General features: G+C 42.8%; 1 protein-coding gene across 6 annotated transcripts in view; it reads right to left on the reverse strand.

Moving 5' to 3' along the window:
- The window catches only part of LOC131137599 (copine-5-like), a 155,575-nt gene that overhangs the window by 12,740 nt on the left and 128,920 nt on the right, over positions 1 to 13,915 (reverse strand). The window lies entirely within an intron of this gene.

Genomic DNA, 13,915 nt, shown 5'->3' on the forward strand with positions numbered 1-13,915 from the left:
AAATCAACCTGAAGGATGTCTTGTCGTATGAGCTGACCCCAGTACCGCCAGCATTATTCCATGACGATGGTGCCATGCGAAAGGTGACTAAATCAGACCTTGCTAGCAAGCTTGAAGAACGTTGCCAGAAGGAAACAGTTCTGAAATCAGAAGCCTACACACGAACTGCATACATAATTGATGGAATGAGTCTTGTTCAAAGTGTGAATGAAACACACTTCCAGACATTCGATGATTTGGGACAGATCATCTTGAAAAGACTGACCAGACTATTGAAAAATCCAGACTTGCATATTGAAGTCGAAACGGTGGTCTTTGACCGTTATGATGTAGATGCAAGCTTGAACATCAAGGGAGGAGAAAGACAACGACGTGGGGACAGTCATGAACATAGAGCTTCCCACAAGGTAATTGGGAATAGGAAAGTTCCTAACTACAAACAGTTTCTCAAGTCCGGAAAGAATAAAGCAGAACTGATATATTTTCTTAGTCAATATATAGAGGCGAGAGCACCTGACATGATTGCACCAGACAAAACACTGGTGATTGCTGGGGGTTACCCGAACCCAGAGACAGTGAAACAAATATCTGCTGAAGGACCTTGTACGATGGAGAACCTGGCTTCGACACAAGCTGAAGCCGACACAAGAATTGTGTTACATGCAACACACTCAGCTTCCTTTCCACGGACCATCGTCAGATGCGATGACACTGATGTCCTTGTGTTGCTGTTGCATTATCAGAGTGGAGGAATGTTGAGTCGGGAGGTCTACATGCACGCAGGTCATGCCGGAAAATTCACCAAAAAAGAGAGATTCATTCCAGTGACTAAGATTGCTGAAGAAGTAGGGCCATTACTCTGCTCCATTTTGCCAGCAATGCACGCCCTTTCAGGATGTGACACTACTAGCGGATTTTTCAAAATAGGGAAACGAACTGCATTCAATGCGCTTCAAAAGCATCAAGATGAGTTGAAAGGCCTTTCTGAATTCAACAGTCCTGGACCAGAGGTGGGAATGGATTCTGCAAGAAAATTCGGTATCCTCATTTACAAAGGTCGTAAGGACAGACATTGCAAAACTTTGGATGAATTGCGTCTCATCCACTCATCAACAACCGACAAGCCAGTGGTGTCACTCCCTCCTACAGAGGATGCTTTTCAACAGCACGCACTCCGGGCAAAATATCAGACCATGGTATGGTGCAGCAGCCACATAGCAAAACCTGAAGTTGGGGACCCCTGTGCATATGGCTGGACCAAGAGTGGAGAAAACCTTGTGTTCGAACTTTGAAGGAATCGGCTCCCAGTGATCTGAGGAACCTCACTCATCTGTACTGTCAAGATTCAAGCTGTATTGATGGAGCGAAATGTCCATGTCTCCAGGTTGGACTTCCGTGCATCGAAGCATGCAAATGCAGTGACTGCCCGAATACTGTCCGTGTTGAGCAAGATAATGGGGATGGGGATGGGGATGGCAGAAGCGATGAAAACTAGCATTGGTCTCATTGGTCAATATTTGGTAGCAGGCACTTTTTTACTGGTAAAGAAAATACTGCTAAGCTGTTTCAAACAGGTAAACGAGTTTTGAAGTGACCTTCAGAGTCCGAGTACAGTTACAAATTCACTGGTGTTTGCAACAGGATCTTTTTCCCGAAAAAAAGTAGAAAAAAGGGGCTAAGATAAAAGTTTTGGGGGCCCAAGACTAGCCCCCTGGGATTTTTACTGCACCACTGGTGTACAGATTGTTTCTTCAGACATTTGCTAAAAAGAAATAAAGCACTTTATCGAGATCAAACAAAGTTTTATAGTGACTGGGTCGAAGAAATTGAAGGTGTACGGAAGTTTCGTTTTTAATGTGTTTCTGAAATAAAGGGGTTAATTGACCATGTTACACAAATTTTTCTCAAAGTACAACACCAGTTCTGAAAAGAAGAGGTTCCAACGAACATTTTGATACCAAACACTCCTTATCTGAGTTGAAATTGGGCTCACAAGGGGTGTTTTCCTGAAGAAAAAGTAGAAAAAGGGGCTAAAATCCCCATTTTGGGGCCCCAGACTACCCCCCTTGGGATTTTTACACCACCACTGATGTCCAGATGATATCCACAGACCTCTGTTAATAAAGAAATAGCATTGTAGTGGCATCAAACAAAGTTTTATAGTGCCTGGGTTGAATAAATTGAAGGTATGAGGAAGTGTTGTTTTTTTGCGTGTTTCGGCAATAAAGGGGTTAATTGACTATGTTATACACAACTTTTTCAAAGTACAACACCAGTTCTGAAAAGTAGAGGTTCTAACGAACATTTTGATACCAAGTACGACTTGTTATACCTCCGGTAGGGGTATCTCGAAAACTAGAGCACTTTTTGGCCACCTGCTACTCCCCTAGGAGGCCAGAGTGCTCAAAATATCAACAATCTGGAAAAATACTAAGACTACTTAAAAACGGAAATGGAAAATGACCTGAACACCAGTAAGCCACAAGAAGATCTGCAATTGGACACCTTTGGCTCTGCAAATCACAAACAATTGGAATTGGAAGGGGATATAGAGGATATGTATATTCTATACACGAGAATTGACTGTCGTTAACATACAGAAGAACAATACAATTGTATTATTATGTAATAGTTTTTATACAGGCAAAAGTTGTCAATCATTCATATAAACTGCAGAAGCATGTGAATTATGACAACACCAAACAATAATTGAATTCATTCAAGTAACCTTTCAAAGTAATCACAATCTCAGAAACCTGGCTGAACGAGGATAAAGGCACAAACTTTGAGTTGAAAGGTTATGAGATGACCTGCATCAACAGGAACTACACGAGGGGAGGAAGAGTCAAAGCTTAAATTTGTTTCCCAAAATCACCAGACCAAGTAGGATAACAGACCACTGTGCCACCCTAATCGACAATATATTCACCAATGACTTTGATAACAAAACCAGAAGTGGCCTGCTAATCAAAGACATTTACAACCATCATTACAACAAACAACCAATGGAGGACTACAAAGACTGTCCAAAGACGACATTCAGACGACAGAGTCAACACTTTTCAACTCGAAGAAAAAAAATGTTCTGCCCGCTGACAGAAGGTGTTTTTTTGTTCCTGAACCTTTCGCCTCGTTTTTCGAGTAGCATTTTCTCTACTGTGTTTTTGTTTTCTTTGGCCTGCTCCCTTAGTTGTATTTTGGTACATTGTGTTTATTTTACCCTAATTTACCCTATGGGGACGCCTTATGTTAATAAATCTTTTTGTACAAATGGTCTTGTCCTCTGCATTTGAGGTTCTAGTCTGTCCACTTCTTCCTGGCAGTAAACTTTCCATTTTGTCTTGATTTTGTCAAGAAAAATGTCTTTCCCTGAGGGGGCAGAAAATAATTAATTTGACCAAATACTTTTATAAATATTAGTATTAGGGAACAATGAAAACATCCTATCAGAAAGCTGTGTTTCATTGGTGAAATGCACTTTTTATTTTGTGTTTGTAAGTTTATTGCAAGGCGCATATTGAAACGTTTTGAGAGGTGTATTATTTTATCACGCTGATATCAGCCATACACACAGGATGCTTGATGCCGCTCTTGTGCTACTGTCCAAGTGTACATAATGTTGTGGGCGGTCAATGCAGGGTACCATTACCACTGTCTGTGTACTGCTAACTGAAAATTAACAAAGTTCTTATATTGTAGATAGCACGCCAGTATAGAGACGAGATGAAGAAACACCACCGAGCTCCTCTGTGTCGATCTAGGGAGAGGCAGTCGCTTTGTGTGATTGGCCAATCACAGAGTGTGAAGAGTAAATACATATTGAGCATTTTCTTTAAACACGAATACAGGTATTGATGAAATGTACTCTTTTCATACTTGTATTCAGCAAAAATGCATTATATGTGCTGAGCCTGCACCTGGTCTACGAAATTAGAGCCCATAAATTTACGAAGTGTTTTTTATTGTAAATGTTTTTATTAATCAATAATAGTGTGAATTACTGAATAGTTTATAGATATTTTGCTGTGAAATAAGGTATTTTGTGAATATTGATTAATCTGGGCTCCATCAGTTGTCCTGCTTTAGATTGAGGTCATAAAGCACCAGTAACTGTTAAGTTATTTTATAACTGTTATAACTGAAGGTTATTTTATTTATTATTAAGGTTATTTATTGTACTAATCAAAGTCTCTCAAGGGTGAATATGAAGTGGCTCACTTTGTAAACCACATAGTAATGATTAAACATGTTGAAAAAGTTGCTAAAGCAAACAGGTTTTGTCAGCCATTGAAATTTAAATGCTCAGAAAGAAAAAATAGTGATGTGTTAGATTAAAATGTAAATACAATTATTATAGTGCTAGGTAATGTTAGAATAAAATGTAAATTCAATTATTATAGTGATAGTTATCACCCTCATATCCGTTTGCTTAGACAATAGACAAAGTGTCTTGAGTGTTTTAAAGGCAGGAACATTCCAAGACCCTAACCAGCAACTCCCAGCGCCACTAATCTTGCAGGTGCCTGGGAATGCCAGCAGCAACCTTGAAGATGTTCCTGTTCATCATGCAAAATGTGCGGAGATAAGAACTTATGCACAAAACGTAACTGCTCACACATACACACACACAATAGACAGTACAGCTTGTGCAACTGCTTGCACGACCCTGTATTAGGAACCTCCTAAAGAAAATAAAAAGAGAGGAGCATGAATGGCATACTCAGAGTGGAGCGGCATGTCACTGGGTATGTTGTTTCACTCTCCTCACTACGAGAAACTTTGAATTTTGTTGTCTGTCTCTTCTGTAATGAAGTGTTTTTACAAGTGTCACAGGAGTTTGAACCTGTCATGATGCCAGTGATCTCAGGTTCAATTTTAAAAAATATTAATAGATTTATGATATATACTGTGGCACCTCAGTCCAAATTCGTTTTTGTGTGTACCCACTTAAGGTCATAAAAAAGATTTTAGAAGCTATGGAGCTAAATTTGGAAAAACATCAAAGGCAGATGCTTGAATGATTTCCTGATAGATATGTGCATATATTAGTCAGTGGAACCAAAAAACCAAAAATACATAAATATTCCCAAAAGCACAAATTAACCATAAATATGAATTTCATCTCTACTCTTGGTGTGAGAAACAAGATAGCAAAGTAGAGATTTGCACGCACAATGATTAATTCCTGCAGGTGACGGGTTAAAGTAGGTAAGGTGAAGGATGACAGTAAACAGTTCTCTCACAGAGCAGCAGCAAGATAAGTTCAGCAGGTTAGGGCTGAGCAGTGCAGAGCAGCAGACAAGATCTTAAAAGGAAGGTGTGGCTGTTCGAAAGATTTGATTAACAGTCGCAAATTCCCTTTAAACCCAGTCTGCTGGGGGTCAACGTGGGGCCACCCAGGAGGTGAAGTTGTGTCAGCTCTGTCAGCAAAACGTGGTTTATTTAACTGTCTTGTGTGTGAATATCTGTGTGCAAGAGAGGTATTGTACAAGTATGAAAGTTAAATATATAAAGTAAATGAACTCTGTTTAACTCCCAATGCGGCACCCTAAAATATTTGAAAATAAATCCCCCAGTTTGGAATTGATCCACGGCCATTGTGACCATGACCTATATGTCCAACTGACTTTTCACCTTACAAAGGACCTGGTGGGGAGCAACAAATTACAAAAGTAATGCAATAAAAGTAACTCCCTCTTGCGAGTGTTCTTAGCTCCTGTTTCGTAGAATAACAAAGTCAAATAATGCTGTCTAGAGGAGCTGTGACAGAGATGAGGTCTTCATTGATATAAGACTGAGCTGACACGTCGAAATTCTTTAGACAACAAACTGGTTGAAATTGAATCAACTGCGCCTACAGTGCATTCAGAAAGTATTCACAGCGCTTCATTGTTTCCACATTCGTTTATGCCACACTCTTATTCCAAAATGGATTAAATGCAGATTTTTTATCAGAAATTCTGCACACAACACTCCATGGTATAACTTGCAACGTGCAACTAAACTTGAGGTCTTCCAACAGGCATGGGGAGATAGTCTGACCAAATATAGACAAGCTCTTGTGGCAAAAAGCAATTATTTTCTAGACTATTTGACCTCCATAAAAATAACCCTAATTACTTATTCGACACAATTGCATTGCTAACTCAGGAGAGGACCTCTCCCAGTAGTTTCCCTTTCTCAGCCGACGAGTTCTTGCGATTTTTTGCAAATAAAGTTGAGCTCATCAGGAAGTAAATAAAGGACACCCTACCTCCAGACTGGTTAAACGTGTCGACCGCCATGACCACTGTTGGGACTACTTCCATCCTGTGTCCCACAAGCTTTTCCAACTTTGAGGAAGTAACTCTTGACGGGCTTACAAAACTTTTAGTACAGCAAAACAGACAACATGTCTGCGTGACCTGCTTCCTGGGAAACCTGAGAGTTGTTCCCAATTCCAGCCCCCTCAAGATTAAAAAATATGAATCTATCACTTTCATCCGGCAATCTGACGGCAGCTTTCAAGACTGCAGTGATTCGACCCCTACTGAAAAAACCAAGGCTTGACCCTGGGAGTATTTCTAACTATGGGCTGGTGTCTAACCTCCCTTTTCTGTCCAATATCCTTGAAATAATTGTAGCACAACAGCTCAATGATCACATGGCTTTGAGTGATCATTTTGAACCTCTTCAGTCTGGTTTCAGGATTAACCACTCCACTGAACCAACCCTTGCAAAAGTGACAAATGATCTTCTATCTATAGACTACGACACATCCACAATATTGTTATTACTTGATCTCAGTGCTGCCTTCGATACCGTAGATCACTCTAACTACTGGACACCTTCAAACGTATATTGGTGTTACTGGTCCGGTACTCTCTTGGTTTAGATCTTATCTTGGGGATCGGAGGCATCGAGTCGTTTGTGATGATGTGACTTCAGAGTTCTGTGGTGTCACTCGCGGAGTTCCACAGGGATCAGTGCTCGGCCCTCTTCTGTTCAACATTCACATGCTGCCGCTTTGCGACATCATTCGCAAACATAAGATTAGCTTTCACTCTTATGCTCATGACACTCAGCTATATGTGCCACTAAAGTTAACTGACCCGCAGGACTGTCTAATCTTGAGGCGTGTTGCATCGATATCAAACATTGAACGTCCTGTAACTTTTTAAGGACACCACTCTGAGCTTTGATAAAAGCATCATTACCCAAAGTGACTCTGTGAAAAATCAGGGTGTGATATTGGACTCGACTCTATCTTTTCATAAGCACTTTAAGAGGGTTACTAAAACACATTTTTTTCATCTTGGCAACATGGCGAAGATACAGCCTATTCTATCCATTCTGATGCAGAGACCCTAGTCCATGCATTTATCACGTCTCGTCTCGACTACGCTAATGTACTGCTTTCTGGTCTTCCCATGGCAAGTCTCAAAAGCCTGCAGCACGACTTCTTACAAAGACGCCTTGACCATATTTCTCCAGTACTAGCCAACCTGCACTGGCTCCCAGTTCATTTAAGATGTGACTTTAATGTTCTGCTTCTCGTTTCCAAAATATTACATGGGTTGGCACCTTCCTATCTGGTTGACCCAATTGTACCCTATGCTCCGTCTAGAAACGTACGCTCACAACACGCTGGTCTTTTGACAATCCCGAGAGCCAGAAAGAAATATGCCGGCTCAAGAGCCTTTTTCATTCGGGCACCAACGTTGTGGAATGGTCTACCTGTTAAAATTAGAGCTGCTACCTCGTAGAAATGTTCAAGTCCCGACTTAAGACACGTTTCTACACTTAAAAGTATTCCTTGCCTGTTTTGACTGCTGCTCCTTCGCTCTCTCTCTCTAACAACCTCCCCTGGTCCAGGAGAGGCTGTTTGGAAGTTGCCCTGACTCAACTGGACAACATCTGACGTGGCCTACCTTGTGGTGGTGCTGCAGAAGAGGGCCCTGCTTTGGCTGGTGATCATCTCAACACCTGTGGCTGCCCAACTATCCTAATGGCCTTACATCTTGGACCTGGACTATTATACTCTCTGTTTATATTTAATTGTCACGTTACCCTCTCGACATCCATTGCAGCCTGGTCATCGTAGAAGGGGGATTCCCCCATCTGCGGTACCTTCTCAAGGTTTTTTTTCCCTAATGGGTTTTGAGTTTTTTCATGTCCTGATGGAGGTTTAGATCAGGGGATGTCGTCTATTGTCTATCATCTACTGTTATCTACTGTTGCTTGCATGTTAAGCCCTTTGAGGCTCTTTTGTGATTAAGGGCTTTATAAATAAACTTGACTTGAGTCATAACAATGTGAAAAAAAATTAGTCATTGGAAATTTATTGCAAATAAAAAATGAATAATCACATTTACATAAGTATTCACAGCCTTTGCTGTGGAGCTCAAAATTGAGCTCAAGTCTATTCTGTTTCTACTGATCATTCTTAAGATATTTCAGTAGCATCATTGGAGTCCACCTGTGGCATAGTCAGTTGGTTGGACATGATGTGAAACACACCTGTCTCTATACAGTCCCAGGGTTGACAGTGCATGGCAAACCAAAAACCAAGCATGAAGACAAAGGAATTGGCAGTAGACCTCCAAAACAGGATTGTCTCAAGGCACAAGGCTGGGGAAGGTTACAGAAACATTTCTGCTGCTTTGAAGGTTCCAATGAGCACAGTAGCCTCCATTATACTTAAGTGGCCATCTAAGCTGAGTGATTGGGGGAGAAGGGCCCTAGTCAAGAGGTGACCAATAACCGCATGGCCACTCTGTCAGCGTTCTTCCAGTAGGACAGCCATCTCTGCAGCAATCCACCAATCAGGCCTGTATGGTAGAGTGGCCAGAAGGAAGCCACTCCTTAGTCAAAGGCACATGGCAGTCCGCCTGGAGTTTGCCGAAAGGAACCTGAAGGACTCTCAGACCACAAGAAACTAAATTCTCTGGTCTGATGAGACAAAAATGGAACTCTTAGGTGTGAATACCAGGCATTATATTGGCAAAACAGGGAACTGCTCATCAGCAGGCCAATAGCATCCCAACAGTGAAGCATGGTGATGGCGGCATCATTCTTGGGGTTGTTTTTCAGCAGCAGGAACTGGAAGACCAGTCAGGATGAAGGAACAATGACTGCAGCAATGTACAGAGATATCCTGGATGAAAACCTGCTCTTGAGTGCTCTTGACCTTAGACTGAGGCGACAGTTGAACTTTTAGCAGGACCACGACCCTAAGCACACAACCAAGATATCAAAGGAGTGGATTCAGAACAACTGGGTGAATGTCCTTGAGTGGCCCAGCCAGAGCCCAGACCTGAACCCAATGGAACATCTCTGGAGAGATGGCTGTGCACCGACGCTTCCCATCCAACCTGATGGAGCTTGAGAGGTACTGCAAAGAGGAATAGGAAAAACTGGCCAAAGAGGGTGGCATCATATTCAAATATGATGAGGCTGGAATTGGCCAAAGGGGCATCAACAATGTATTGGGCAGAGGCTGTGAATACTTATGGTCATGTCATTCTTCACCGTTTTAGTTGTAATAAATTAGCAACAGTTTAAAAAATGTTTTGTTCTCACATTGCTGTTATGGTGTGTTGTGTGTAGAATTTTGGAGCAAAAAAGTAAAAGTATTTCATCCATTTTGGGATAAAATGTGGTAAAGGTGAAGCGTTGTGAATACTTTCTGGATGCACTGTATGTTGGTTACAACCACGTAGTGCACTTCATTTTGCCTCATCTACTCACAGGTGACATTAAAGAACATTCAGTTAATTGAGTTTAATGCTGGTGAATGTTGTAGTAAGCCCTTTATTCTTGTCACTTATACAGGAGTACAAGCGAAATTGTGCAATCATCCCTTCCATACACATACAACATACTATGCAGTGAGACAAGGGGTGACAGGACGGGATGATTGGGCGATGAAGGGGGGGGGGCAACACTAGGAGAGGGGAGGGAAAAAAAACAACTCAAAACTAGACTCTTAATGAAGAAGTACAGTGTGGGACTGTTAAAAAAAAACCTCGGCATACAAATCGGCATGCAAATAAAAGACATTGTTCACACACATAGACACAAGACCAGCACCACGAAGGGAAAATAGCCGATACGAGCAGCGGTCCCCGTCATGCCCGCACCGGGGGGGTTAGCGGCGAAGGCTTTGGATTGGGGGATGCCCCGCCCACCTGGAGCTCAGTTCGCAGGGTGTCATTGCGATACATAGCAGTTGCCATGGAGAAGTCTGTGGTGGGCCAAGAGAAGAGAAACAACAGGTGTCCGTAAGGAATGAAGGAGGGTCAGAGCATCCCGCTGCAGCAATCTCTTGGGAGAAGTTGTTTTCACAACACGACCTTGGTTAGCCGTGGTGGGGACGCCGAAATCCAGATTAATAATATTGTTTGGGTTAGTTCGGGCAGCCACATTCCAATAGACCGGACCACCCTATTGTCCATTCTGGCCTCCCAATTGATCCAACTGCTTTTGCAAAGCCGAAATCTTCACCAAGATGGCATCCTTGTTGTGATTGGCAGTCCCAGTCAGTGTGTGAACGGCTTTGCCCACCAAATCATTCACGATGGGCAGCTGTGGGCCAACTCGATCCGCTGCCTTCATCATCATATGAATTTTGCGATACACCAGGAAAGTGCCCAATCCAATCAGCAACAGACCTGTTATCATGGTTCCGAATAGGTAGACGTCTTTGATGTCCTCCACGGAAAGAATTGCCAGGCACATGACCTTCCACTTTCCCCAACTGTCCATCACGTACCCAGCGGTGTACGTTCTGTCAGGGCAGGCAGGTTCCCCCGTACCTGAGCTTCTCGTCGAGAAGATTGTGTTGAGAGACCAGTTGATCAATTCCCTGATTTAGGTTTTTGGAGAGCAGTGCAGTGAGAGGCTCTTGAGGAAGTACAAGACGAGACTAGACAAGACAAAGAAGCAAAGCAGGGAAGATAAGGGATAAGGAGGAGAGGGGAAAGATGCAACCGCCTTCGTTGAGAGGCAGAGAAGAATGTTCTGCTAAAAGATGGAAATTCTTTATCATCTAAAAGGTGGAAAGTGTTTTTACTGTACACTGTGTGTTTAATCCTAGCAGGATTGAGGTTTGAACGATGCTCTCGCACATGCTGGAGTGAGGGATCTGTTTTGTGTTTGACTATGGACTATTATTTGTCAAAAAATATTAAAAGACAATATGTAGTATTCTAGTCACTAGGATTGAGTAATGTTACATTGAGACAGATTATCGATAGATTATCTTTACACTGCATGTCACACGAGTCAGCCATGGCATGTGTCATGGCAATGTGTTGTAAAAAAAGAATAATAGGAATGTGAAGGGGTGTAATGGGGTAATGTCTACAGGGGTCTTAAAATGGTTAAAAATATATATTTACAAAGCCATTAACAGTTTTTCTATGCTCCAACTACAAAAATATTCAATTTATTAATATTGAATCATTAGTTGCAGAAAATCACTTATCGCAGTCAGGTCTGGAACCAAGAGACCGCAATAAATGAGGGACAACTGCATTGATACTTGATTTAATTGTTGAGTATTTTAATTGCTAATTGCAGCATACATCAATATTTATGAGATCATGCAAGCATATGCAAGCCACAGCTATACATGAATATGATAATTTTGTTAAATTAGCAATGTTGTCCTTGGTGGAGGTCCGATGCTCAACTGAATATCAATTTACTTTGTGATCTACGTACTTGGGATTTTTTTTTTGACAGAAATTAGTATTTTTGTAAAGTTAGCTTCAAATCCCTGGCAGATGGCTCTTGTAGCAAGACCAAAGTTATTTGTCGCTGTGTTTCACTTATCACAGATTCCATGGCCTGCCAGAGACTGGAGCAGTGCAGGTATTGTTTTTATTGTCATATACAGTGCTACCTTGGCATAAGAGTGGCCCAACTAACCAGTGATTTTCACATTCTTACATCTCTCTGATGATTTTGGCATTGAACTGCCAGCTAAATTGGACTTCCAGCTGCTATTGACAGGCTGTGAATGTGATCGATGTCAATTTTTTTTTCCAAGATGGCGGCGCGCTCAGACGCAGCGGCTCACGGCTCTCCTATTCCGCTTTCCACCACCTAGGCAACACTCATCTGCTCTAACCGTGCCCCCACCCACATCAGACCCCAGCGCACCCCCACTCATTCTTGAGGAGCAGGAGGTGAGATGTGTGCCGAAGGGAGTGAATCCCAGGAAAGCTCCCGGCCCTGACGGAGAACCTGGCAAGGTGCTCAGAGCTTGCGCTCACCAGCTCTCCCACATCTTCTGCAAGATCTTTAATCTCTCATTGGCCCAAACGATCGTTCCAACATGCCTAAAATCAGCCACAATAATCACCATCCCCAAGACATCACCTCCAACCAGCCTCAACGATTACCACCCTGTTGCCCTCACCCCAGTAATCATGAAGTGTTTTGAGACTATGGTACTCCGACACATCAAGGACTATCCCCCCCCCCACACTTGACCCCCACCAGTTCGCCTACCGGACAAACAGATCTACAGAGGACGCCATCACAACAACTCTGCATGCTGTGTTGAGTCACCTGGAACAGCAGCAGGCCGATGGCAGATTGCTCTCCGCTGACTACAGTTCGGCCTTAAATACCATCATCCCAGCCATTCTAAACACAAAATTGGACACACTTGGCCTCCCCCCATCACATGCAGCTGGATTATGGACTTTCTGACCAACAGGCCCCAGAAAGTGAGGCTCGGCCCCCACCAGTCCTCCACACGCACTCTAAGCATTGGCTCACCACAGGGCTGTGTCCTGAGCCCCATGCTGTACTGTCTCTACACCTACAACTGCAGTCCGGCCCACAGGAACAATATGATCGTCAAATTCACGGACGACACCACAGTGGTCGGGCTGATCTCAAACCGAGTTGAGAAAGCCTACAGAGAGGAGGTTCAGAGACTCACAACATGGTGCTCTAAAAATAACCTGACTCTGAATACCAGGAAGACTAAAGAGATCATCATGGACTTCAGGAGGACGAAAAGTGATCATCTCCCCCTCTACATCAACAGCGAGGATGTGGAGAGGGTCCATGACTTCAGATTCTTGGGGGTCCACATCTCCGGTGATTTGACCTGGACTAAAAACACCTCAGCCATCATCAAAAAGGCTCGGCAGTGGTGAGAGTCCTCAGGAAAAACAACGTGGCCAAGAAACTTCCACCGCTCCTCCATCGAGAGCCTGCTGACCTACTGCCTAACCATCTGATATGGGAGCTGCACTGCTGCAGACAGAGAGCGGCTGCACAGGACAGTCAAAGCAGCACAGAGGATCATCGGCTGCCCTCTGCCCTCCCTGGCAGACCTCTACGACTCCCGGCGCGTCAGCAGAGCTCTCAGGATCATCCAGGACTACTCTCACCATGCCACACAACTGTTTCAGTGACTACCTTCTGGGAGGCGATACAGATGTATCAGGGCATGGACACACAGACTAAAAAACAGTTTCTTTCCTTGAACCATCATCTTCCTCAACAAGACCATGTAACCAAGGCAACCAATCGTCCTCTACAATGTAGACCCTTCATTATTCATTATTATTTATTCTTCTAATTTCCAATATCTATATTTTGTACTGTCATACTGTCTTGCACTGAAAATGGAGCTGCTGCAATTTCATTCTACTATATGTAAAATGACAATAAAGAGCATTCTGATTCTGATTCTGATGACTGTGGCTGAAGTCCAGTGTTTTGCTAGTGTTAGCCATTTAGCATGGAACTACCACAATGATGCACATTAGCACTCAAAGTCATCAAATCTTACCTTTATGCATTCCCACATAGTATCAGCAATTGGGGACAAATATGAAGTGAAAGAAAAAGGGGAAAATACATCCAAATACATCCATACAGCGCATCGGAGAACAGTGGGATGGTGCGA

Source organism: Doryrhamphus excisus, chromosome 10, assembly GCF_030265055.1.
Source record: "Doryrhamphus excisus isolate RoL2022-K1 chromosome 10, RoL_Dexc_1.0, whole genome shotgun sequence".
In the NCBI taxonomy this organism is placed as follows: Eukaryota; Metazoa; Chordata; class Actinopteri; order Syngnathiformes; family Syngnathidae; genus Doryrhamphus; species Doryrhamphus excisus.